This window comes from Globicephala melas, chromosome 12 (genome assembly GCF_963455315.2).
Source record: "Globicephala melas chromosome 12, mGloMel1.2, whole genome shotgun sequence".
Classification (NCBI taxonomy): Eukaryota; Metazoa; Chordata; class Mammalia; order Artiodactyla; family Delphinidae; genus Globicephala; species Globicephala melas.
The window spans coordinates 30,787,447-30,815,254 of record NC_083325.1 but is presented as its reverse complement, the minus strand read 5'-3'; the positions used below and the strand labels follow the sequence as shown (position 1 = coordinate 30,815,254).

The window sequence follows — 27,808 nt, the reverse complement described above, 5'->3', positions numbered from 1 at the left end:
AGTGATGATGGTTCTGCTACCTTATGAATATACTAAAAACCACTGAATTATACACTTTAAAGGGTAAAGTTTGTGGTTTGTGGATTATCTAAAAAAAAAAGAGAGAGAGAGAGAAAGAAAAAAATTCCCCTACCCAAATGCCACATTTCACTGCTTCTCATCATTTCCCTTTAAAAATTTATTTTCTTTACTTCTATTTCTTTTATTTATTTATTTATTTATTTATTTTGCAGTACACAGGCCTCTCACTGTTGTGGTCTCTCCCGTTGCGGAGCACAGGCTCCGGACGCGCAGGCTCAGCGGCCATGGCTCACCGGCCCAGCCACTCTGCGGCACGTGGGATCTTCCCAGACCGGGGCACGAACCCGTGTCCCCTGCATCGGCAGGCGGACTCTCAACCACTGCGCCACCAGGGAAGCCCTATTTTCTTTCATTTTAAAAGATGCTAGGCTGGTAGAGTCCAGCTGCCGCCACAAAGCCAGATCTTTGTAGGCAGGGGAGGCGGCCATCTGTTTATGGGGTGGATGGAAGGTGACTGTGACCTGAAATTGCTCCTCATCGGTTCCTTCCTTGCCACCGGTTAGTCCTCTTCACCTTCTTTCCCTCCCTCCCTCCCTCCCTTCCTCCTTCCCCCAGGCACTAGAGCTACACTGCCCAGGGGACCCCACAATGAGGAGCTCATCCTTAGAGTTACCCTTTGCAATTGACACTCTCTCTTAAATCTCCCATAGAAAACACAAGTTTTCTGGGATTTTAAATGTAACACCTGTGTGGGAATTAACTGATCTGAGCCTCCCGACATACCACTGGCTGAAAGGGAAGGCCACACAGGAAACTTGCCAAGGGCAAAGGGAAGGGGAAGGTTCCCAGCAAGCTGTGCCTCCTGGGATGGACAAGTGTTGGTGGGGTGCCAGGGCACTGGCGCTAGGAACCTTGGAGGAGGGAGGGAGGACAAGGGCATCAAGGCAAATACACTGACTTCCCGGTCCTGAGGAGGTAGGTCCGCTTCTCAGCCTACTCGGGCCTGAGGCCCCTTACTGTGAACTCTCAGGCTTGGAGGCCTTTTAGATGTCCTGAGCGGATGATGTTGCTGCCTAGAAGAGCGGGAGCAGAAAAGGGGAGAGAAGAGGAACAGAAAGGGCTGGCAAAGCTCGCGATGGGTCCCTCCCCCAAACCCTTCCCCCCACAGCCCTGTGGAGGACTCGGCACTTAAGGACGCTCGGCAATGTCAGTACTTGTGTCCTCAGTCCGTGTCAGTTGAGCCTCTTGTTCTGCTGGAAACCCAAGGTCTCTGGTAGCCTTCCTAAGAACACGGGACGGGGCCAAGTATAAAGTAAAAAGAAGATTCAGTTTCGAAAAAGTATACTTGAAAATTTACCCAGTGGGCTACCCGATCACCAGGTTTCAGGTAGAAGGTGGGAGTGGAGGGGAAACTCATGTGTCAGGGTCAACAGTTCTGCCCGTCTAGCCATCTCCCCCTCCCTTCTTCTGGATACAGCGTCTCACTTTTCTGAGGGAGACCTCCATCTCCCTCAATTCCCAGTGGGACTGTCAGCACAGTATCCAAACCTGCCCATGAGACTCTGTCTGGAGATCACACAAGGAGGCTGGCACTACTTCTGTCCAAAGGCAGCCTTCCTGTTCCTGAGAGCCTAGGTCCAATTTTCCTGGACTTCCTGAGGCCTCAAGGTCAACCCTTTCTTCAAGGTGGTGAGCTAGGATTCTGCTAATAAATGACCTCTTTTGGCTTGTATCAGCTGGACCTACACTGATAAGGTATGCCAAACATGATGCAATGGTAGTAAAAATTCCCATTATTTACTGATTATCTACCATGTGCCAGGAACAGTGAGGGGGCCTGTCACATGTATTATCTAACTCTCTTTCCATAGAAGCAGAAACCAGGACTCAGCGGATTAATACCATGTCTACAGTTCCATAATTAAAGGAGATGGAAAGGGGATTCAGGTCCAGTTTGATCTAGCTTCCAAGTCTAGGCACAGTCTCTTGTTCTCTCGCTCTCCTTTCTTCCTTCCTTCCCTCTCTGTCTCTTTTAGACTTGGACCTTGGGGCAGAGAGCTGAGTTAACCAAACTCCTCAGTTCCTGGCACTTGATCACCATTGGTCCACATAAAGTCCCTCTCTTGTTTCATTATCCAAGTTCTTCCCACCTCACCATACCACTTTCTCACTGCCCAGGATCATGGTTCGCAAGTGATAGGGTCTGGCCTCTCAGTGACAGGCACTCCAGGTATTTGGGAGAATCTAGCCTCTGGGTTTCTTTATTTCCTTGAGAATCAAAATCCAGTTGGACCTGGGAAACTTTTCCTGTTGACTCTCCAGCACTCCCATCAATTGGCCAAACTATCAGCCTTATTATGGGCTCAGGCCTGGGCTGGACTGAGATGTGGAATTAGTAAGAAAGGGAATGACTGAGTCTCTACTCTCAAGGATTTTAAAGTTCATACATCCATCTAGTCAACAAATACATATGGAGCACAAACTTCATGTGCGAGTTCCAAGGACAGAAAGATGAATGCAACAGTTACTGCCCTCTGAGAGATAAGAGCCTCCTCCACTAGTAGGAGAAGAAAATTAAGCAACAAGACTTGTGTCACAAGTAGGAGAGATGCAGGAGAGGTGAACACGGAACCCAGGCCTGGGCATGGTGTGGCTCGTAACATAACCCCAGAAGTGATGAAGAAATAAGAAATATAAATCTATAAGTACATTTGTTTCTCCTTATCTGCCTCAGCATTGCACAATAATGGTGGGTGGATTTTTCATCAGACTTGGAGGGGAAGTGTGGGATGGCCAGACTTAAAATGTGGACTATGGGGCATGCAGTAAATTAGATGTGGGGAGCCCAGAGGACACCTCAGACAAGGAAGCAGTCATCCTAGACTAGATCTGTCTAGGAACCAAGGGAGGCCTGCCTGCCTGTCAAATGGGACACAGATGTCCCCATATGCAGATGCCTTCACTGGAGAAAAACAGTGTGTCTAATATGAATCCCAATCAAAAGACACAGTGCAGAAGGCTCTGCCCTGCAGGCAGGACCTCAGAGCTGGGCTGCTTCCCACACGGGATAGGTAGTAGTGGGGGCAGTTTAGCTAACAGTGCCCATTACAGGTCCCAGCACAGAGCAGGGCTCCAAAGCAAAGGTTTCTGATCATTGAGGAATGTTCCAATATTACAGCAGACCCCCAAATGGTGTGGGCTTCCTTGTGAGGTAGTAAGCTGCCTGCTATGAGAATTCTTCAGGCAGAGGCTGCAGACCCTAAACAAAAGTGTTTTTCAAACTTTTGGTGATCTATTACACATGCACACAAACATTAGGCAAAAAAACAAGTTTCACAGATGATACAGGTAAATGATACTTACTCTTTCTTCCATGTAGTATGCCCTAATATTTTTATTCGATTTCATTTTTAATAAATGCTTTTAACCACTAAAAACTGGTTTCACGAGCCACAAATGGGTCGAGACCCACAGTTTAAAAACACTCCTATGCTAGCCAGCATGTTCGATTCCCTGAACTCCACAGTACTACCATTTCTCTTGACACCAGTGAGCACCTGTAGATGACTTACCCCATCAAAAGGGTGATTCTCTTAGAGCCGAGCAGGGACTAGAAGGGGAAGGTTCTGCTGACAGGTACAAGGGCTCCCTGGTACAGCTGCCTAGAGACCAAAGCCGCCGATTCATCTGACCCAACAAATATTTATTGAGTACCTACTATGTGCTGGGCACTGTTCTAGTGTCTGTCCCATGAACAAGAGATTAAAAAGCCCTGGAACTTCCCTGGCAGTCCAGTGGTTAAGACTCTGCACTCCGAATGCAGGGGGCACGGGTTCAATCCTTGTTTGGGGAACTAAGATCCCACATCCCGGGCGGTGCAGCCAGAAAAAACAAAACAAACAAACAAAACAAACAAAAACCCCCTGCCACGATGGCAAGAACATAGGGAAACTGGAACCCTTGTACATTGCTGGTGGGAATATAAGATCGTGCATCCTTTGTGGAAAATGGTATGACGGTTCCTCAAAAAATTAAACATAGAATTACATGGCATATACCTACAATGGAATATCACTCAACCTTAAAAAGGAAGGAAATTCTGACACATGCTACCACATGGATGAACCTTGAAGACAATATGCTAAGTGAAATAAGCCAGACACAAAAAGACAAATATTGTATGATTCCACTTATGAGAACAGACCCAGAATAGGTCTACCTAGAATAGACAAATTCATAGAGACAGAGTAGGATGGTGGTTACCAGAATCTGGGGGAAGAGAAGAGAGGGAGTTATTGTTTAATGGGTAGAGAGATTCAGTTTGGGATAATAAAAAATTTCTGGAAAAAAATGGTTCTGAAGAACCTAGGGGCAGGACAGGAATAAAGATGCAGACGTAGAGAATGGACTTGAGGACACGGGGAGGGGGAAGGGTAAGCTGGGATGAAGTGAGAGAGTGGCATGGACATATATACACTACCGAACGTAAAATAGATAGCTAGTGGGAAGCAGCCACATAGCACAGGGAGATCAGCTCGGTGTTTTGTGTCCACCTAGAGGGGTGGGATAGGGAGGGTGGGAGGGAGGGAGATGCAAGAGGGAAGAGATATGGGAACATATGTATATGTATAGCTGATTCACTTTGTTATAAAGCAGAAACTGGCACACCATTGTAAAGCAATTATACTCCAATAAAGATGTTAAAAAAACAACAACAACAAAAGTTCTGGAAACGGATGGTGGTGATGGTTGCAGAACAATATGAATGTACTTAATGCCACTGAATTGTACACTCAAAAATGGTTAAAATGGTCAATTTTGTGTTGTGTATCTTTTGCATAATTTTTTTAAAAACCTGCCACATGGAACTTAGGTTCTAGAGGCACAATCTGGGGAAGAGCTCCTTAACAAAGAGTAGCGCTAACTCTCCCCACCTCAGAGCAGGGGAGTAAACTCAGAGTAAAACTACATCCGGGTTCTGCAGAGTAAACTACATCCGGGTTCTGCAGAATCTGGGTGGGGTGGTAGAAGGGGGTCAAGAGGCAGGAGGGCGGGCACAGGTTCCCACACATTCTCTTCACACAGAATATGTGTTTTCAATTTCAAGCAAGTTCAGATAAAACTCTGGGAAAAGGCCACCACATAGATTCATCAGTTGTAACAAACACATGGACCCAGCGGGGGGTGCTGAAGCTGGGGGAGGCTGTGTGTGTGTGGAGGTGGGGGATACATGGGAACCCTTCCTCTTAATTTTGTTGTGAACCTGAAACTGTTCTTCAAAAAAAAAGTCTTTAGGGGAAAAAAAAGGCCACCACTACTTAAAAACATGTTTTTTCCCTAAACCACTGCCTTCCTTTTTCAAAATGACCACTGGTTGAGAGATGTTTGCATGAAGAGTGAGCAGGCAGGGACCACTTTGCAAGACGGGGTCCCCTGAGCACTTCCCAGGCGGGCGCTGGCTTCGTGAGGGGGATCTCATGAGGAGGCAGGGATTCGGGGAGCAGGAGACAGGCCTGGAAGGGTAGGGCTCTCAGAGCCCTTCTGGCCCTTCCCCGGGGCTGGAGCAGTCAGCTATCAGACCTCTGGCTCCAACTCCTCCCGAGGGCTGGGCTCTCGGCTGAGTCACCTCTGGTGGGGTATGGAAATGGCACCCAATTTTGGCCTTGGAAATCTTCGGTCCAAGTCCTGGCCCTGCCCTTTACAAGACACTTAATGTCGCAGCCTGTTTACTTAGCTGTAAAATGGGGATGACTGATACCACCTGTCTCCCGGCATATGACGTGCCATGACTCTGCAGGAGGACACCCAGCACAGTGCCAGGCACAGAGGAGGCACTCAGAGAGCTTTAGCGTTTGGGGCCCTACAGCTCAGGAATAGGGTCTGCGGGCCCCAGCTGTGCCGGGGGGCCCTGTGGCACTCCTATACCCTTGGACCTGCCAAGCCAGCCTGGCCAGTCCTAGCACTTGGTGGGGTGCAGAAGGGGCACCTCGTGCATAGCCACCCCCAGAGCAAACAGCCAGGGAGAGCACTGGACTGACGAGACAGCAGCCCTGGGATGCCTGGAAATGCTGTGGAGCCAAGCCATGGTTTCAGGAGCTGGTCTCAGAGGAAGGAGGCCTTGGACTGCCACCCCGCCCCACAAGCCTTCCGCCAGTGGCCGTGCCCTGGGCTCCCCCAAACCCCATCCCCACATGCGACACTCCTCCACCTTCCACACTGGCCTTTGACTTGTTGAAGGCAGGGAGCCAACCTGCTCATCTCTACTCCTCCAGCACTGTGTGATGAATCAGCGGAGGTGGCGGTGGTGGTGACAATGAGTGGATGACCATCACTGAAGCCATCTGGTACACAGCCCTTACCAAGGCTGTGGAATAGTTCTAAATGCCTCTCTTTAACTCAATTAAACTTCACAGAAGTCCTGGTAGGAGTGTACTATTGCCATGATCCATATTTTTAATGAAGGGACCAAGATGCAGAGAATAACTAGTCAAAGGTAACACACAAAGCGACCAAAGCAGGACTTGGACCCGGAGCCTCAGTTTGCCCTTGTACAGCTACTTACTCCAAAGTGCCTGGGCAAAGGTGCTCTCTGCGGACTCCTCGTCCATGGCAGAGGGAGCATCTTGGGAAGGAACTTTAGAATCCTCATGCCACCTCGCTAGGCATCCCCTCTGAGATGTCCCTGGCAGGGAGGCCATCCAAAGGCCATACAAACCCTCCATTGACAGGGAAGACACAGTGCGTCTTCCTCAAGCAGAACCTAGGCCTACTTCCCTCTAACTTGGGCCGCCCTCTGGACATACAGAATTTTCCCCTTTCACTCTCAGGAGACTCTTCGGGTATTTGGACTCACCTCTCTTCCCAAAGCTGATGTTCCTTGCCACATCACCCACTGCTCTGTCCCCAGACCCTCTCCAACCTGATGGCCTGCCCTGAATGTTTCCTTCTTTGTTAGTCTCCAGAAGCCTGCACTCCACACTGGACATCCACGTGTCCTAAGGAGCAGGGAGTGGAAATGGGCTGCACCCCCTCCTTTGTTCTGGGTTGGCACCTCCGGTGTGTGCCTGGGCTCTCTTGAGCCCCACACTCCTGGTCCACAAGGAGCCTGTGGAAAACCAGCCCCTCAGGCCCCTCCACAAGCCCATCTCAGGCACCCCCATTACGCACTTGGATGATTAAATTTGTTGAACCCAAATATATTAAATTTTCCCTTATAAAATTTCCTCTTTTTCCACCCTGATAAGACTTTCAAATCCTGACTTTGTCACCCCAAAGCCATTTACTTGTCCCTCCCAGAGCTACGTCATCTTTAGCTTAGAGAAGCCTACCTAGTGGGTCTTTATTGATTTAAATGTTAAAAATTGCTGAAAAGGACAGGTTTCAGTTTCCTTATCTATGTTGAAATCTAGGACTAATAAATGGATCTGTCTCTAGTTAGGCCGCCTCTCCCTGGAAGCACTGATTCAGGGACGTGAGTCAGCCTAGATGGGAAATGTGACAGCGGTCTTTGCCCCCGGGAAGAGGGTTCCACTAACATCTCCTCTACTGTCGGGAGCCTCATTTCATTCCATATGATGTTACTTTTTCTCCTCAGTTTGGGGGCTATTCTCAAGGGAGGCAGAGTTGGAAGCAAATGGGAATTGGGCCCCCTTTTTTTCTCTCTGACATGAATAGTCTGTGCTTCCCCCCAGCAGAAGGCCTGTCTGCCTTGTTCCTCCTCTTGACTTCAATAAGGAAGCAGACAAGCAACCTTTGTGCTGGTTGGGATTCCTTTACAATCTTTTCTAATTCTGGACTTTGCTCCTTCTGGACGTTCTGACATGGGTGTATCACACACCAGGTAGCCCGTGTACATGTGAGAAAACAGTAGGTTCATTGAAAATCTAAGCTCGTTGGTCTTCTTTTGCTGATGCCCTTTCTTCTCCCTGTTAAAATCATTTCTGATTTCATCATCAGAATCTAATTTCCACTAGTTAGAGTGCTTAAGCTCGAGTGGTTTTTCTCTACCCTTCACATTATATTCCTACCAAAAAAAAAAAGAATTCCATTAGGCAGCTTCTCAGAACCACCACACCAAGCCCCAATTCATTTCTGGCCAAAGCCCCTGAAATCTTTTTTTTTTAATTAACTTATTTTTATTTTTGGATGCATCGGGTCTTCGTTGCTGCGCACGGGTTTTCTCTAGCTGTGGCAAGCGGGGGCTACTCTTCGTTGCGGTGCACTGGCTTCTCATTGCGGTGGCTTCTCTTCTTGAGGAGCACGGGCTCTAGGCGCACAGGCTCAGTAGTTGTGGCTCATGGGCTATAGAGCACAGGCTCAGTAGTTGTGGCACACGAGCCTACTTGCTCCGTGGAATGTGGGATCTTCCCAGACCAGGGCCCAAACCATGTCTCCTGCACTGGCAGGCGGATTCTTAACCACTGCGCCACCACCGGAGTCCCGCAAACCCCTGAGATCTTTTCAGAGACTTTTGGTATTGTTACTTTAGTTTATTGTTGTCATTCTCCCCCGGGGAGAAATTTCATCGTTTTGTAGTCACAGGGCATTTGGAAATATCAGTACTAGAATTGTAATGTATTATGCACGCACACTATGTAGCAATCTACTGTTAAGACAGAAACCTCCTGGTGGTGTGGCACACCACCAACCCCACTGCCTTCTACTTAAAGGTTGCTTTCTCAGACGATATGGAATAAATGATCTTTGTCTCAGAAACAGCTGGCTTTTCTTTGAGGTCCCCTTACTTATTGGAGCACCCCTGCAGTCACTCAGGGTAACTCACAGAAGCAGATCTGGGGATCAGGTGGCCAGTGAGCCACGAGGGGACAGGCTATGGAAGAAACAGAGGCCTGGCTCCGTCTCAGTGAGTGGGCTGTCCTCAAGTAGTGAAAGCAGTGAAAAGGGTGGAACTTGGCTTCCAAGCCTGCCCCCCACTCCTCCCTAAAAGCTCACCACAGTCCAAATCCCAGTGGTTTTGTCCTGCTCTCTGGTCATTTAGGCCACCCCATCCTCAGGTGGGGTCCAGATCAGAGTTCTCTCTCTACATCTACCTTCAGAATATCCGGAAGCCACTATCAAGAAGCTTTCAGATTGGAAAGAATTTATTCACAAATTCACACAGGTGAACAACGGAACCCAACAGTAACAGTAATGGAGGGGTTTCAGGCTATGAGGCTGACTAGGGCTGGGTGGGGAGGACTTGCCCGTGAACCTGAGATTACAGCATGCCTCAAACCCATGACTAGTCCTAATCAGGGGCAGTTCAACAGCACCTAATTTATGCAGAATCACTGAGGTTCTCATGAACACTTTTTCTGAAAAGTGAAACTTCAATGCCCAACCACTTTAAAGTGAAATCTTGCTAAAATGTGGTCCACTGCTCTCTAATGCTTTAAAAAATGTCCTTTCCCCACATAAGTGGTCATTAGGAACATTCCCTAAGGAACTAGATAATAACATGATTGTGTCCCCTTCTTACTGTTTCTCTATCCTTCCCCATGGCTTTTACTTTCCTGTTATCTACATGTCTCTCTCTGGAAAAGACCTACTACCACCCTTCCAGGCAATTTTCTTCTGCAGTGGGTTGAGACACCAGATAGCCACTTTTCTTAGAAAAGTGTACTAAGTAAATGTCAACAGGCTTTGAGGATCTCAGAGGGATAAATGCAGGGGTTTTGAGGTAGCTATTTCTGTGGGTTCGGTTTTCAGTAACTTCCAGTTCCAAAGGGAGATGGGGCTCAAGACTCACTGCCCCCTGGAATGTTCCTTACGTATATTTATCATCCATCCTCTAACCAGGAAGATGTTTCTGTCACTGTTACGCTGCAGGCAAGAGCTCCCTGTTTTGCTTTTATTCTATTTGTTATCCATTAGCCCTCCCAGGTGAGCAGCACCAGTGAGCCCCACGGGGCCTGGAAGCTTTGTCTCCATGAGGAGCCTCATCAAATGGGATGAGGTATACAGCCTTGTGACACTTCACACTGAGCCAGCATCTTTCTGAGGGGTGTATGGAGTGCTTTATAGACTTCAACCTCCTTCCACAGCACGGAGAAAGCATCTGTGGCCACTTCATGGCACAACCAACTGGGGCCCTGAAAGGAGACTCCACGGAGAAAGCAGAGCACCACCAGGTGGACCACACCGCTGCCAGTGCCATCATCTGCAAGCTCGTCGAGGCACCCAAAGGGCAACATCGGCACAGGGCCCCTTGGCTGTGTTCAGAGTTGTTCTGAGCAGTAATGATCTCACTCTGCATTTTTCACCCTGTGGGTTGTGACCCATTACTGGGCTGTGAAATCAGTTCAATGGGTTATAACCAGCATTTTCCTTTAAAAAATAAATAGAACAGAAAATATCCAAATGCATCACACGTAGTGAGTGTTATTTTTACAAAATTTTTGTTTCAGTTTTATATATCTGTATGTAGGTGTGTGCGGTAGTTGGGACATAAGATATATTTTTCACTGGAAGTTTGAAATGCAGAGACCTAATGCACATCCATCCTGCAGCTACATCTTCCTGAGATCCATCCCTGCCACCTCCACCCTCAACTGGGAAGCCAAATGGAATCTGTTCAGAGCCCTAAAACTGGCCTCACCTGGAAGGGACAGGAGTCGGGGAAGTCTTCTTGGAGGAAGTAGGGTTTACCAAGGCACGAGCAGGAATAGAGAGAGGGGGTGGCAGGGCAGAAGGATGGGACGTTCTAGAATGAGCAAATGAATAATTCATTCCAGGATCGCCTTCCCTCAGGAATGCAACATCTTCCATTATTTCTATTATACCTGTAGTTCTAAATGCAAATGCCTCTGGGAGAGTAGTGGAATGGCTTAATCTCTTACCAAAGGGTAACTGGTTGATATCAAGGGCCTGAAGAAAGCCAGAGTCTAAGAAACCATCAGTGGCAGAGTATGTGTGAAGCATGAGGGTGAACGGACGTCGGAAGATAAGACACTGCCCCCAACTGAATGTGCTGTCGGAGGATACTGATGGAGGATTAAGCTCTTCCGTCTGCAGATGTGGAAACCCTTGAGACCTGTGAGGAAAGGAAGTGACCCGTAGTTATTATTCATCTTCAAGTGAGAAGACTGATTTTATTCCCCAACAGTCCTCAGCAAGGGGGCTATTAATAATGAGAAATAAGTGCTTCTCTGTCTCTAAGGAGGGAGGAAGTAGTGGACGCAGGCCTTCCCAGAGGTGGATGCTTGTGAACTTGGCCCTCTCCTGCCTTCTACACTCACTCTACGACTAGACCCATGGCTTTACCTACCTCCTTCACAGTGATGACTCCCTGAAAATCACCAAAGGCTCAGGCCTACAGATCCAAATACTAACTTGGTGCTTCCACCAGAAGCCTCCACTCAATAGCCCCAAGGACAATTATAACAATCTCTGGCCCACTGCCCACCCCCACTTCCGATAGTCTCAATTCTGGCTCATCCTCCACCTACTCAAGCCGCCATTCAGGTCAGCACCCCGTGAGTCACCCCAGACTCCTCCCCCTCCCTCCTTGCTCCCCACCCAAGGTCATCATCTTGGCCACCTCTCCACTCTGCCTTGAATCTGCACAGCTCAATCCTCCAGCCCTCACTAGCGCAGGGGCCACCCACTGATCTTCCTGCAGCCTGTCATGGCCACCTCCAGCCCAGTGGTTCTTAACCAAGATAAGCAACACGATGACTTGGGGAGGTGTTTAAAATCTAGATTCTGACTCAGTACATCTGGCCAGGTTGAGAATGTATATTTTGCAAAAGTGCCCCAGGTGATTCTGATGTGTGCCCTTCATTAAGAACTACTGCCTCCTCCTCCTCATTATTAATAACAACAAAAACAACAATTAACATTTTTTGTGCACTTACATGTACTTCCTTGTGTAATCTTCATGACAACCTTGTGAGGTAAGAGCTATCATCTACTCCCATTTTACAACTGTTGAAACTGAGGCACAAAAGTCCCATGGCTAGGAAGGGGGAGGACCAAAACATGACCCATCACTCCTAACCATTCTGCTCTCCACATACCGTATAGACTTGATATGTGGCTCCCTCCTTAACACTCTTTAAAGGCAGTTCTAGAAAAAGATGGCAACTTGGGGACACACTCATGACTTCCCTCTCTACCCAACCTCCCACCAACAGCTTCTTAACTCTAAAACACCTATCTTGATCAGGGTGGTGGATCCACAGTGTACACATATATAAAAACTCACTGAGATGTATGCTTAGGATTTGTGACTTTATGGTATGTTCATGACTCCTCAATAAAAAAGACCCTGAAAAAGTCACTTAAATAAGAAAAAGCCTAGCAAATGAGAAATAGGAAAAAACTTACATGCACAGAAGAAACTAGGAAGAAGCCATCACAATGCTGCCAATTATGAATTCTCTAGAAGAAACACATTTAAGAACAGATTAAGAAAAGATCCCCAGGGACTTCCCTGGTGTTCCAGCGGTTAAGACTCCACGCTCCCGATGCAGGGGGCCCGGGTTCGATCCCTGGTCAGGGAACTAGATCCCGCATGCATGCTGCAACTTTAGTTGCAGGCTGCAACTAAAGATCCTGCACGCCACAATGAAGTTGTGTGCCACAACTAAGACCCTGGGCAGCCAAATAAATAAATATTGGAAAAAAAAAAAAAAGAAAAGAAAAGATCCTCAGAGCTAACCTACGGAAAATCATTAGAGGACACCAGGCTTGGAGAGCACACTGAGGGCACAGGCTAGAGACAGGATTGCCTGCAAGATGGAGAATAAAACCCCAGTATAGGCTGGCTTGGTTACAGTGGGGAGCATATGGCTGGGTGCTGTAACAGCCACAGCAGCAAGGACATAGGGGCTCTGAGGGTCCACAGGACTGTCTTTGGGCCAGAGACTGGGCGATGCCCCAAGTCAATGGCAGTGAGGGGCTTCTTCCTAAAGAGGCCCCATGTGATTTCTGTGTCAAGAAGAAAGTCCAGGCTCACCAAACCCAGTTCCTGGTATATTTGGTGCTTATGAATACAAAGGGTCCCAATGGGGTCACCCGTGTTTCCAGCTCCCACTGTGCAGTCCAAGGGAGCAGGGCTTACAATGATTTTGCAGTCCATCCTAAAAGAACGAAGGAAATTCTGAGGAAAAAAAGTGTGAAGTACACCTTACCCTAGCACCTATTAGATATATTTAAAGAAAATGTGATCAGAACGGCGCTGGTGCAGGAGCAGACAATTCAGTGGAACACACCAGAGAATTCTAGAGCAGACTCAGGTATATACATGGAAATATATTGTAAGACACAGGTGTTATTTCAGATCACAAGAGCAAGGATAGATGTTTTAATCATTAGTCACTTAGGGGAAAAAAAGTTAAATCTTTAACTCACAATCACCAAAATATGACAAATTCCATCCACATTTAAATGTAAAGCCTGTGAGGTAGGCCGCAACCTGGGCTCGCAGGGGCGCACAGGCCAGCACGGGCCGCTGAGGGAAGCTGGGCCCGAGTGGGAGCCGGGAGGGGCCTGGCAGGCGGGCCGGGCGGCGCAGGGCCCTGCCCTGCCTTCCCCCTGGATGTGGCATGTTGCCCTGGACCTCTCAGCGGTGGGGTGCCGGTGAAGACCAGGTGCCAGGCCTGGGACTCTGGAGAGGAAGCCCTGGGGGAACCAAGAACACCCCACAGGACAGCCTTCAGCCCTGGTCCCGAAGGCCTTCCTGGACCGGAAAGAGCAGCTGCTGCCTTGGCCGCCCCCAGGCCTGGCTGCCGAGTGGTCCCCGGGAGCCCCAGTTCCCCACTCCCCACAGACGACCTGGGAGGTGGCCCCGTCAAAGATGACCCTGCTGGCATCCTGGGACCCCAACTATGAGGCGCAAGCGGGACCTCGGCTGGTGTGGGGACCCAGCTGTGGGTCAGGCACCTCCTTCTCAGGCTGGACCTCATGCCATCCCTCATTCTGGCCTCTGTACAAGGCAGCATCAGGCAGAGGCCTCAGGCCCATCTAGCAGGACATCAGAGTGGAGAGCAGGCACCCAGGGATGCAGGGTTCCCAGTGACACGCTGTGAAGACGTCTTTCTTTCTGACCCTCTGCTGCCCTGTGGGCAGCATGCTCCCCTGCACCTGTCTCAGGCCCCTCAGCAGGTGATGGGCTCTCTGAAACTGCTGCTCCCACCCCCAGTAATGTCCCCCTGGGTCCTCCCCATCTCATCCTCTGGCTGCTCCACCGCCTGGCTCAGTGGGCCTGAGCTGATAGCCCTCACTGGCCTCCTGCAGATGAGCCAGGGGGAGCCAAGATCCAGCTCCCCGGGGGCTCCCATGCCCCCTGCTGGCCCCCCAGACCCTGTCTCTGACCACCCAGGTGCCAGTGGTGGCCAGAGCTGTTCTCACTGCACAGACCCATCTCTCCCATGGGCCCCAGACAACCAAGGTCCATAGCCCTTCTGGGGGCAGAGTGGGCCCCCTACTTCCCCAGGCAGGTTCTGTTGACAATAAAACAGTGTTGGTTTGCAAAAAAAAAAAAAAAAAAAAAAAAAAAATCCTAAAAAAACAGAGGAAACAAAGTATTAAAAGAGAATTTATTTAAATCTATAATTCTGTAGCAGAGAAAGCCTCTCCGAGCTTGACACAGAGACAGAAGCAAGGCCAGGCCTACAGATTCAAACACCAAAGAGGGCTCTCTACCAGGAGGCTCCAACAACAATCCCTAGAGGAATTACAACAGTCTCTGCGCCGGACCCCTAGCCCCTTTCTTCCTGTATTCCCGATTCTGGTTCTTCCTCCACCTGCTCACTCTGCCATACAGGTCAGCACCCTGTGAGTCACCCCAGACTCCTCTCCCTCCTTCTTCACTCCCCCACTCAAGATCACCACATCTTGATCACTCTACTCTGTCTTGAACTGCACAGCTCCATCCTCTCCAGCCTGGCCCTGACTGTGGGCCTCGTCTTGCCACCTTGGTACCAGTGCAGGGGCCACCAATGGGCCTCCCTGCTCCCAGTCATGGCCACTCCAGCCCAGTCGTTCGGAAAGCCTAGACAGACTACCTCGATTGCATGGACATTTCACTTTTACAAATGCTTAAATAGTGAACAAAACTAAATGGCAAATGACAATCTAGGATAAAATATTTGTAATATAAAAAAGACAAAGAGTTAATAGAATGAATATTCATCAAGTACCCTTATCAATCAGTAAGACAAAAAGAATAAACTACACTAAATAATAATAATAAAATACTGCACAAATAAAACGAAAAAAGACTATTCCAATTGAAAACTAAGTACATAATCAAACAATTTGTCAAGAGAATTACCAATGACTAATTGGCCTATAAAAAAATAAAAGTCCAAGTGATAAAATAATAATAATAAAGAAAAATAAAGCAGTAACAACGAAACACTGTTTTGCTTATCAAATTTGCAGTTAAAAATAATAATAATACCTAGTATTGGGAAGGATGTAGTGAAAGAGACACTCTCATAGGACTGGAGAGCCTAAGTTGATATATCCTTTCTGAAAAGCAATTGGGCAATATGCCCAATTATATTGCAATTATATTGCAATGATAATTGCAATATGTACCAAAACTGCCGAAAGTGCGCATATTCTTTGATTCTACTTAAAGACTATAACCTAAGCATAAAAATAGGATGTGCACAGTGTCGGTATTATATATCGGCCACCACTGTCAGTAACCTAAAGGGGCAATAACAAGGGATTAGTTACATCATGGTAGGTACACAGTGAAATACAAGAGACCTTTAGTTTACTGACAAGGAAAACTGTCCACAACTTATCGCTAAGTATAAAAAGCAAGACAAAGAGCAGTATGTACCACATGAGCATATGAACCCATTTATGCAATGAAATGTGTGTGTTTATACCCATATATGTGCACAGAAAAAAGATCTTAAAGGATGTAACCAAAATAGTAACAACGGATATCTCTGACAAGTGTTAATATGATTCATTTTCTTCTTTATTCTTCTTTGTGTTTCCTACTTCTTTTACAAGAAACATGCCAGTGTGATACAGACCTCTCTCCCTTCCGTCACCTGGTCCAGAATTCCCATTTGGCTCTGAGGGTCCACATCCCTTATATGTAATATACAGTTGGCCCTCCTTATCTGTGAATTAAACAAGCCAAGGACTGAAAATATTCAAGAAAAAAAAATTCCATAAAGTTCCAAAAAGCAAAACTTGAAATTGCCCCCTCACTAGCCACTATTTACATAGCATTTACACTGTATTTACAGCTATTTAAATAGCCTTTACATTGTATTAGCTATTATAAGTACTCTAGAGATGATTTAAAGTATACTGGAATTCCCTGGTGGTCCAGTGGTTAGGACTCGGAACTTTCACTGCCATGGCCCGGGTTCAATCCCTGGTTGGAGAACTAAGATCCTGCAAGCCTCGTAGCGTGGCCAAAAAAAAAAAAACCGGTATATGGGAGGATGTGCATAACTTATATGCAAATACTACACCATTCTATACGGGAGACTTGAACATCCATGAATTTTGGTATCTCCGGGGTGAAGGGGGGGGAAGATTCTGGAACCAATCCCCAGATATGGGGGGACAGTTATGTATATTTCTGTGCTACTATAACTTTTCAAACTTAATCTTGTCTCCTCGATTCTCTTGACTGTGGGTATGGTCTGTGTCTTACATTTCTTTTGTGTTCCTCTCAGTGCCTAGTACATAGCAAGTTTCCAGCAAATGGCCCAAGAATGGGTATGTCACTTCTGTGCCGGTGCCTCTTAGGCTGCCCAAGCATGGACTGACGGGCTCCACAGGTGTAGCATCCAAGCCTGGTTCCAGGCCAGGCTTGAGGCTGTGTGTTGTGAGCCACCTGTCAATCTGGTCCTGTGAAGATGCCTATTGTTGCTGCTAATTACTGCTGAGGGATGGGGCTGTTTGTTTAAAGCACAGCTTACTACCCCCACACTCAGAGGCAAAGTCAATCCTATGGCATCCTATAATAAATAAGTATTTCCTCTGGTGAAAAGTTGGCTTTGATCCAACAGATCCCTCCCCACTTCTTCTGCCATCCTCACCCCATTTACAACTTCCCATCTGTTGGAGGCCTCCTATGGAGAAGTACCCACTTCATCCAAACTATGGGCCTAGTCAGAACAGCCCTGTGTCCCTGGTGTCCCAAAACGGACTCACCAGCTCCTTCTTGTCCTCCTGGATGATAAAGTTTGCTCTCATGTCTAAGCAAATCTACTATCCAAGCTGCCCAGACTGCAGGCCCAGAGGCTGAAAGAGTCCTAAGAGACCACTGCAGGAGTGACAGGAGGATTTTTTCGTGTAAACTCAACAAGTAAATTTTCATGGTTGTCCATAATCTCTGCCCTCAGTACTCATTTCAGTTAAACCCTCTGAAGAAAAAAATACAAAAGCCACTGGAAATGTCAGAATCAAAGAGAAGGACCAGTTGACTGCTTTTTTTTTTTTCCTCTTTGTATAGATATAAACAACCCCTGGTGCTCCCAAGGTTCTGGAAGAAGCAGAGAGAGGAGAGAAGTCCTGGAGCACTTGCCATGAGCACTTGTGAGAGGCCAAGCTTAGACTGCTACCATGGGAACCTTGAACTAGTACTTTACAGCCCTATGCCTCAGTTCCTTATCTGTAAATGGGATGATCACAGTGGAACTTGCCTCACAGACTTGTTGTGAGGATTAAATGAGTTAATGGGTGTAAACCACTTAAAACGTGGCAAGCTACAGGTGAATAAGTCGTAAGTGTTTGCCCCTGTTAACAAAAACGGAGAGTGTCATGGTGACAGCCACATGCTGGGCACTGTCTGCCCTCCTGTGGCCCAGGATTTCTCACCTCAACACTACTGACATTTTGGGCTGGATGACTCTTCGTTGTGAGCAGCTGTCCTGTGCATTCATTGTAGGATGTTTAGCAGCATCCTTGGCCTCTCCCTATCCACCAGATGCCAGCAGCACACCCCACCGAACCCCCTCACCAAGTTGCGATGACCAAAAACATCCCCAAACGTTGCTAAATATCCCATGCTGGTGCAGATGGGGGCAAAATCACCCCTGTTTGAGAACCACTGACATAGCGGTAAGTTGCAGACAGTTTTGTCTGTAAACTAATGGATCTCTTGTATTTCACTGTGTACCTACCATCATTTAACTAATCCCTTGTTATTGCCTCTTTAGGTTACCGACAGTGCTGGCCAATATATAATTCTGACTGTGTGCACATCCTTATTTTTATCCTTAGGTTATAGTCTTTAAGTAGAATTATTAGATCAGGTTGATTCCATTGTCCCCACTGCCATGCAGAAGCCATGCCACATACTCTGACCTCCCACTTCTGTGCAGGCCCGGGGTGGATCCAGGCCTAGAAGCCCCACATTGATGTCCCTTGCAGTTAGATGTAGGAGCTTCAGGTGGGGAAGTAAAGAGTAGCCAACTGTTTCTCTAGGTGGCTGCCATTTTCTCTTCTTGCAGATAGAATAGGAAACTGGAATCTGGGCAGTCTCCTAGTTGTTAAGTACCCTCGCCCTTGAGAGACCAACAGGGTACAGAAAGAAAAGGAGTCCAGGGGCTGAATTCTCTGGCAGCTTGTGGCTGTGGCCTTAGTAATAGGGCATAAGCATGGTTACCAAGACTCCTGGGAGCGCAGTCCAACCCAGAGAGGAGAAGGCTAGATAGGATTCAGAGCTAAAGCCCTGGCCACCGCAAAGAAAACACCCTTACCTAGTGAGGTCTCTGGGCACAAGAGGTGGGGCCCTTCTCTTCTCAGGAAACAAGTGGGCTCTGTACTTGATTATGAAAAGAAGCACGCTGCTCTCTTCATAAAATAAACTCCTAACCATTTAGCACTACTGAAGTTTAACATGCATTTATTTTGACCCAGCAGCTGCACTGCTACAAATGTATTCTATGGATATCTCAGCACAGGTACACAGCATATACACAGGGACTGTGGTGTACTAATTTAAAGTTTAGGCTTGGGACCTGATGTCTGATTCAAATTCCAGACCTGGTACTACCACAGATGTGACCACGGGAAAGTTACTGACCTCTTTGTGGCTTAGTCCCTTTATTTGTGAAGCAGGGGCAATAACAGGGCCTATATCTCATTGGGCTGTTACAAGGGTTATGTGACTTACCATATACTAAGAACTATGTCTGTGATCAGTAAATGCTAGCTATTATTATGTTCACTGTGCCCTTAATTGGTAATAGCTAAAAATCTGGAAATTTAGGCCAATCAACTGGTTAAACACATGTGGTACATCCATTCTATGGAATACTGGGCATCACTGAAAGAAATAAAGTCAAATTATATCTACTTAAATAATAGAATTTATTTAACAATAAAGGTCAAATTGTTAAATAAAGAATCAAAAGAGTTGCAGATAAGTACCTGTAGTTTGAGATTATTTGTATATAAAAAGAGCTACACAGAAATAAATACATGTCTTTATCTGCATAGGAAATTTCTAGAACACTCAAGAAGGTGTTAGCAGTAATTATGCCTAGGGAATGGGAATGGATGACTGGAGAACTTCTGCTTTCTCCTTCAGTATTTTTAGAATTTCCTACTATGAGCCTTTATTTTTAAAAAAATAATATTGTTTTTTAAAAAGAATAAATCTATATTTACTTCTATGGAAACATTTTTAAGATACATTGTGAAATCTTTTTCACAAGTGGCAAAATATGAATGGTACAAGCAACAGGAAGAAATCTCAGTTCAAAAATTCAGGTGAGCAAGAAACCAAACTTTAGTTTCTGTAACTCAACTCAATGTTTATGGTAAGTTTCCATCCTGCCAACAGGCAACTTAATTCTAGGTGTGTCTGAACCCTGAGAAGTGCCAGACATGGGACACAGGAAGGGGCTGTGAAGGTGGCTGAGGCCAGGTCTAGCAGCCTCTGCTGCTCTGTGCCACTGTGGGCAGCGAGGAATCTAGGACCAGGCTACCTGCATCCCTACAGCTTGGTCCCACCATGTGGCCACCGCTCTCTGGGATCTTACTCCTGCCTGCCCAGGTGAGCTGCTTGAAGGCAGGGTGGGACTCCAGAGACCACAGATCTTTCTCCCGTGTCTCCTGCCCCCAACCAGTCTGGGGGATGGGAAGGCTGCAAAGAGTTGGGGGTCTTGCCACTTCGGGTGAAATCCTTCTTCCATCTTGTTTCTAGTCAAAGTATTCAGACTGTGCAAGAGGATCCTTTTCCTTCGATGAGCTATTCTGCAAATCCTGAAGTTTCCCTACGTGTGGAAGCTTTTGATACACAAAAGCCAGAGACACCTGAAGGTGGATTCCATTTTCTAATCTGGAGAGCAGGTTCAAGATGAAATAAGCTCCATGAATGTGAGAGTGGAAAAGGGGAAAATCCAGGGAGGAAAAAAGAGATAATTTTTCAAATATTATGCAAGCCATACACATGTGTAAAAGCAGAGCAAGAAGTCTGAACATTTCCACCAAATAGTTAACCAACCAGCACCTACCAGTAGTGTAAGCTTTAAGACAGGGGAAGGGGTGGAAGAGGAGCTTTACCTTTTTATTCTATGTATTTCTGAACTGCTTGGATTTTTTAATGATGAAGCTATATTCAGTATTACTTATATAATCTATTATTTTAAATAGATAAATACCCATACATTTTTTGCCTCCAGGCTGGAGACGGAAGGTGATGAAGGTCACACTTGTCTGGCCCGCTGGTGGGCAGAACCTTGGGAAGCTATCTTCATGAGTGGTTGGGAGGCCTGTTGGGAAATAACTCTTTCTAAAGGAAGAAGGAAATAGGTACAATGAGCTGACCCAGAGACAAAAGCTTTGCTCTGTGGAAAGGGGGAGGTAATTCTGAGCCAAGGTGGTAACTGTGATTTAGACATACCTGTGGAGCCAAAGCCAATGGCTCTATAAGGCAATGGGGGCACCAGAAACCCCACAGCCCTGCTCTGATAGTGGAGCTGGCTGACCTCATGCCAAAATGTCAGTGACTCCTAGCAGGGGCGGGGTGCCTGATGGGTGTGGTAATGTCCAGCAGAACTGATAGCTCCATGGGGTGTGTCAGGGGCAAAGGTTGCAGAGCTGGAGGAGGGGAAAAGATACCTAGGGGTGGGGGTAGGAGGTAGGGGGTTAAACTGCCTAACCTTATCCACCAGCACATGGGATACACACACCCCGGGGATGCCCAAAATGCTCATGGGGTGAGCGAGTGGGAACTAGGCAGGACCTGGGATCCTGCACTGGCAGGTAGGAGCAAGAGTCAGAGACATACTTGGATGGGCTCTAATGATGTGGTAAATGCACACAAGCCCAGCTGTGTGCACAGGTGGGCAGCACAGGAGACGGAGCCACAAAGCCTATGTGCGAGAGGTCAGAGAAGGTCTCCTGAGTCGGCTGACACTGGTAACTCAGAAAGGATGGGAAGGGTGGAAGACATGAGGAAGTGTGTATGCAAAGGCCAGGAACTGTGAGAGAGTGAGCCGGGATTTGGGGGAACTGAAAGCAACTTGGGCTGAATACAGGGGAAGAGCAGATGAAGCCACAAAGGTTGTGTTTCATGGTAAGGAATTTGGACTTTATACTACAGGCAGTGGTGAAGCTCAAAAGGGCGTTTTAAACAGGGAAATGAGATGATCAAATTACCAGGAAAGCTTTCTCACCACCACACTCCCGCCACTTCTAGCTAACTCCCACCCAGTTGTGCAGTCTGAGTGTTGCTTCCTTCAGGAAGTGTTCCCTGGCCACCCCTTGGACTTAGCTAACCCTCAGTTAAGGCTTCTAGGGGTTCCCAAGCACCCCCCCCCCGTTTCTCTCTATCACGCTGTGTCATGATTCCCTGTGTCCTGTATTTTTTTTCTCTCATACACTGTGAGTGCTGGAGGCCAGGGACTGTTGTCTGTTGTGTTCTGTGTTGTATCCCCAGCAGCCTGCACAGTGCCTGGCATAGTAAGAACACAATATGTATTTATTTAATGAAAAAAACCCCAAAAACCTGTGAGAAGGTATCTTGAGATTTCCAGCCTGAGCTGTAAAGTATAGGTTGGAAAGGGAGGACAGGGGATCAGGGAGAGGGTTCTTGCAATAGTTTGAGTGAGAAATGATGAGGGCCCGGTCCTAGGCAGTGGTGGCGGAACTGGAGAGCAGGGAGTGCTTGGGAAAATATTTAGGGGGCAGAACTGATAGGTCTGGGTAATTAGATGATGGAAGTAAGGGGGCCAGATAAGGGGAGTTCCTGGGCTTCTGACTTAACTAGTTAGGTGGATGAACGATGAACCAGGACTGGCTATGTGTGGAGGAAGATGACGCAATCAGTTTAGACATGTTGACTGTGACATGCCTATAGGGCATACAGGTGGAGAGGTACCAGGGGCAGCTTAAATCACAGAACCGGAGCCCAGGACAGATATCTGGACTAAAGATAGAGATTTGGAAGCTTTCAGCCTGCGGGTGATGGTTAAAGACCAGGGAGGGGATAAGATCACCCAAGGAGCGAAGGAGCAGGTGAAACAAGGAGGACACCCACCTATAGGAAGTGGGCTGAGGAGGAGCCTTAGAGAGAAAAGGAGACATGAGAGAGGAAGAGAGAAAAGAGAGCAGTAGCACAGCTGCTGGGGGAGAAGGGGCTTCAAGAACTAGCGAACAGGGTCCAACAATGTGGAGAAACTGAAAACCCACCCAGGCCCCTCCTTACAGTTGAGAAAACTGAGGCACAGGTAGGCTGACTGAGGTGTTCGAGCCCACAAGCTATCATTGCCCATGATCACATAGATCAATTATGATCTCTGGACTCCTGGGGGGTCCCGAAGACCCTTCCAGGGTGGTCAGAGAAGTAAAGACTATTTTTATAATAATACCAAGACTTTCTAGAGTATTCACTTTGTTAACATTTGCACTAGTACAAAAGCAACAGTAGATAAAACTGCTGGGGCCTTAACGCAAGTCTACGAAGCCATATTCTTCACCCCCAAGCACTTATATTTTAACAAAAAGGCCAACTTCACATAAGAATGTCTATAATGGAGCAATAATCATTAATTTTATTAAAACATGACACTTGAGTGCATATCTTGTTATTAGCCTTGCACAAAGCACTTCTGCTGCATACTGAAGTACTGGATACATTTACGTTATTGTTTGCATTGAGAGCTAAACTACCTGCTTTTTTTTGTGGAACACCATTTTTATTAGAAAGAACAATTGACAAACTATGATAATTCAGACTTGGGTATTTAGCAGACATGTTCTTGAAAATGAATGAAGTGAACTCGTCAAATCAAGAAAAACTGATAGTATTTTTTTACCAACCATAAAATTTGAGCTGTCAAGTGAAAATCAGGATGAGCCTGACAGCTTCCCAATACCTAGACTTGGTGATGAAATCAGTGATAATATTAACAAATGTGGTATTATGAACTGAACTGTGTCTACATTTGGAAGATCTGCATAAATCACTGAGCCATTATTTTCCAATGACCAATGCATGATGTTACAAAATCAGTCATGAATAAAAGGCCTATTCAAAGTGCAAGACAAACCAATGGATTTTTTTTTTTTTTTTTGCTGTACGCGGGCCTCTCACTGTTGTGGCCTCTCCTGTTGTGGAGCACAGGCTTTGGACGCGCAGGCTCAGCGGCCATGGCTCATGGGCCCAGCCGCTCTGCGGCATGTGGGATCTTCCCAGACCAGGGCATGAACCCGTGTCCCCTGCATCGGCAGGCGGACTCTCAACCACTGCGCCACCAGGGAAGCCCAAAACCAATGGAATTTAACACAGCTGACTATGAGAAATTCATTGATATGGTTTCAGATCTCACATTGCAACTAACCTTTCAGAAACTGCCATCTGTCCAGTTTTGGTGACATATCAAAGAAGATATCCACAATTATCTGAAAAGGCTATTAAAGTACTCCTACTGAGCTGGCAAGCCACAACTAAAGGAGCCCTGGAGCCGGAACAAAGGAGCCCTGGAGCTGCAACTAAGGAGCCCACGTGCTGCAACTAAGGAGTTGGTGAGCCACAACTAAGGAGCCCGCCTGTCGCAACTAAGACCTGGTGCAACCAAATAAATAATAAAATAAAATAAATTTAAAATAAAATAAAATAAAATACTCCTACTTTTTCCAACTACAAATCTGTATGAAGCCGAATTTTATTGATCTACTCCAACCAAAGCAAGATATCACAACAGACTGAATACAGAAGCAGGTATGAAGAATTTCCCTGGTGGCACAGTGGTTAAGAATCCACCTGCCAATGCAGGGGATACGGGTTTGAGCGCTGGCCTGGGATGATTCCACATGCCGCCGAGCAACTAAGCCCGTGCGTCACAACTACTGAGCTCACGTGCCACAACTACTGAAGCCCATGCGCCTACAGCCCGTGCTCCGCAACAAGAGAAGCCACCGCAACGAGAAGCCTGCACACCGCAATGAAGAGTAGCTCCCGTACGCTGCAATTAGAGAAAGCTCGCGCACCGCAATGAAGACCCAACGCAGCCAAATAAATAAAATAAAATAAGTTGTAAAAAAACAAAAATATCCTCCCTGCTCCAGACACACCTGGCACCTAAAATTTCACCATTAGAGGTCCTTAAAGTAACTCAATAGGTCTCTAGGAAAACAAAAAGACCTCTTGATTCAGGGTAGGGGTGGGGGATTAGTGAGAAGTCAAAAAAGAACAAACCAGTGGTAGGCCTTGAATTCCTAGATTAAAGGCTTAGGGGTAGCAATCCAGTGGGAAGAGGAGTGGGGGTGGGGAAGTGGGAGGGTTGACAGTATCTAAAGCCATTTTTCATAGTGAATACAGGGTTTTTAATTACACTGAATATTTATTTGGGGCGGCTTTGGCAAGGGATTGATAGAGATCTGGGATGCTAAAGACTCCCCCGTAAACCACCCCTTGACGGTAACACTGCAACAAGAGAAACAATCAGAGCGCTAAGACCTTAGAAACCAAGACACAAGAGTCCTGGACTTGGGGGGTTGGGGGAGAATACCAAATTCAATTCCTTCCCGTCTTAGTCACTCTGCTTGTCAGGGGCAGGCAAACACCCCAAGGCTGAGCTGAGGAATATCCAAGAGGGTCTTGAGTCCTCAGAATTCTCAGCAGGGTCCCCTCCCTTGTGGAGGCCTTGGATGGAAGTGCAGGAGCTGGGGCCAAGAAAGGCAGGAAAAGGGCAGAATAAATTGTGGGCTGATTGTCCAGTCACATGATGAGATCTCACTGCTTCTTGTCACGTAATTTCTTTTTCCCTCCTCCTCTGGTCTCTCCCTCTCCTCCTTTCCCCTCCCTTTGCTCTTGATTTGGTTAAAATAGATGCAAACTCTGGTCTTTTCTATTTTTAATACCTAGCCATTACATAATCTACGCTGTAATTGCTGACTTGAAAAACTACTGGCAACAGTAGAAAATCCCCAGAGTTTTAAACAGGAAAAGGATTATTACAGCACAAAAGCCTTTGGCAGTTTTACTGACTGGTAAACCGTCTGTAGTCGTCACTTGCCAGTGGAAGTCACGTGGGCCTTGGGAAACACTCTCCCCATCTCAGGGAAAGCAGGCTGGGGGAAGGGATGAACCACAGCTTCATCTGGGAGGAGGATGCTTTGTGTGGCGAGTCAGGGGGTGGGATGGTGTACTGGAGCTCCTGCTGGGCCCAGCCCAGAGCAGGAGGGAGGAAGGAGTGAGCTTCAGGATATCCGCCCCCTCTCTTCCCAGGGGCCACTTTTTACTGCGTCTGTTTCTTGCTAGAGAGTCAAGTCTCCAGCATCCCCAACCTCTCCCTCATCGACTTCCTGGGCTTTCCTACAGCCTCCAACACATTTCTGGGCAAGCCTGAGTGAGGGTGGACTATCTCAGTTAAATAGACCATTTTATAAAGACAAAGGAGCAGGGAAGACTGCTTGTTAATCACACAGATCTGACCCACTCCTCTGCAAGGCTTTCCACATATTAAGTCAACAACCACACTATTTAATTCCTCAATAAAATGACCTTATAACAATATAGCACTAGAGGTTTGATTTAACTAACTCATTAAGACAAAAATTCTCTGTATATGTGTTGGGGGTGTGGGTAGTATAGGAGATACAAAGGTGACAGGGACAGCTTTCCCTGATTTTGCCAATTCTGCCACAATCTTAACCCCAATAATCAAGGAGGGTCAGTCCAATCTGGGTAACTATATGTGACAATTCATTCAATAAATGTTTGCTGAATGCCACACGCTGAACTAGTTGTGGGGATATAGCATTGAGTAAAATCACTGCCCTAGTGGAATTGCCAGGTCAGTGAGGAAGACAGACATTAATCAAAATATTACATAAACATATCATTACTAACTATGATGAAGGGTTAGGTAAAACTATAGGGCACTAGGGGCATTTAGAACAGGAAGACCTGATAGGGTCTGAGGGTTCCTAGATACCTACGGACTTCAGGGTTCTTTTAATTCAGCGCCCTATCTTCCTTCCCGTTCCCCTTCCTCCCTCCCTCCTTACTTCCTGTAGTTAATATTTACTTCAAAAAAAATTACTTTTTTTCTATGTAGAGAGGATGATACTAGGTTCTTTATGGTCTCATCTGCTTCATAGAGCAAACTTACAATTTAGTGCTTTAGGACAAAACTGTCTGTTAAGAAAAGCCAAACCACACTTTACAGTGAGAACTATATATAATTCATGATGACCTGAATTAGCACTCAACCGGCTGCAGATGACAAAAATCCAAATCACACTTTCAAAAGGAAAAAAAAAAAGGGAAAGCCTAGACCCATGTAAAAGAGACATCCAGAGTTAGACTAGCTTAAGGTATGGTTAGATCCTGGTGCTCAAAGGATGTCATTTAGTCTCCATCTCTTTCGATCTTGCAGCTCAGTTTTCATCTGTGTTGGCTTCAGAACTCCCCCTGGTCACCAGCAGCCTCAGGATTACGTACATTCTACAGGATTGGCAATCCAGTTGGAAAAGAAATGAGAATTCACTACTTAACAGTTCCAGTGAAAGTCCAGAGTCCTGACTGGCCTGAATTTCAGACCATGCCCATGCTAACTGCCATTCTCTGACTGGCACAGTCATGTGTCCTCCATCTAGAACCAAAGGATGGACTTTACTACACCAGAACCTGATCTGAGAGTAGGAAGGAGGTGGTCCCTCAGAGTGAATCAAGGTGCTCTTATCTAAGACGGGAGAATGATGCTGGGCAGTGAAAGCCCACTCATCTCTACTGTCTTCAAAGTTTGGAATTACAGTGGATGTTAAGACTAAACAATAGGTTCTTCCATCAACTGAGTCTTCCTCCTTAAGGAATGAGCAAGAGTGCTTATTTAGGGCTTCCCTGGTGACGCAGTGGTTGAGAGTCCGCCTGCCAATGCAGGGGACACGGGTTCATGCCCCGGTCCGGGAAGATCCCACATGCTGCGGAGCGGCTAGGCCCGTGAGCCATGGCTGCTGAGCCTGCACGTCCGGAGCCTGTGCTCCGCAACGGGAGAGGCCACAACAGTGAGAGGCCCGCGTACTGCAAAAAAAAAAGAGTGCTTATTTAGTGTGGCACTGGGTAGATTTGCCCTGTTCCCAATCCAGCTACACGGAGACTTGGCGTCTTTAGGGCCCTCACTGGAGCCTTAATATTTGTTTAGGTACTTGCTCAGAGCAGTCTTCAAGTCCCAATACCTCGTGCAAAACTTTTCCTACCTCCCTTCACTCCCTACACAGGGCTGGCGTGTCTGGGGAGGCCACAGCTCTCCGGCTGTAACAAGCATCCTCAGGGTCTGTGTAAATTACAGGAAAGGAAGTGAAAGACAAGCCCTTTGTTGGCAAGTTTTGTTTCCCTTTTGGA

The 27,808-nt window shown here is 46.9% G+C and overlaps 1 long non-coding RNA gene and 1 pseudogene across 14 annotated transcripts in view; one reads left to right on the top strand and one right to left on the bottom strand.

Annotated features, from left to right (window-relative positions):
• Window positions 1–627: 627 nt before the first annotated feature.
• Window positions 628–27,808, bottom strand: part of LOC115864076 (uncharacterized) — a 116,360-nt gene continuing 89,179 nt past the window's right edge. For 11 of the 14 annotated variants that reach the window (XR_009566146.1, XR_009566151.1, XR_011377887.1 and 8 more), the window contains 2 exons: window positions 12,349–12,402; window positions 1,116–11,053 (listed from right to left, as the gene is read on the bottom strand). This is a non-coding gene — a long non-coding RNA (uncharacterized lncRNA). Of the gene's footprint in view, window positions 1,095–1,115; window positions 11,054–12,348; window positions 12,403–27,808 lie in introns of those variants that run through there. The other 3 variants (XR_009566154.1, XR_009566152.1, XR_009566155.1) reach the window with 3 other exon arrangements.
• Window positions 13,569–25,815, top strand: LOC115864075 (histone deacetylase complex subunit SAP25 pseudogene; annotated as a pseudogene).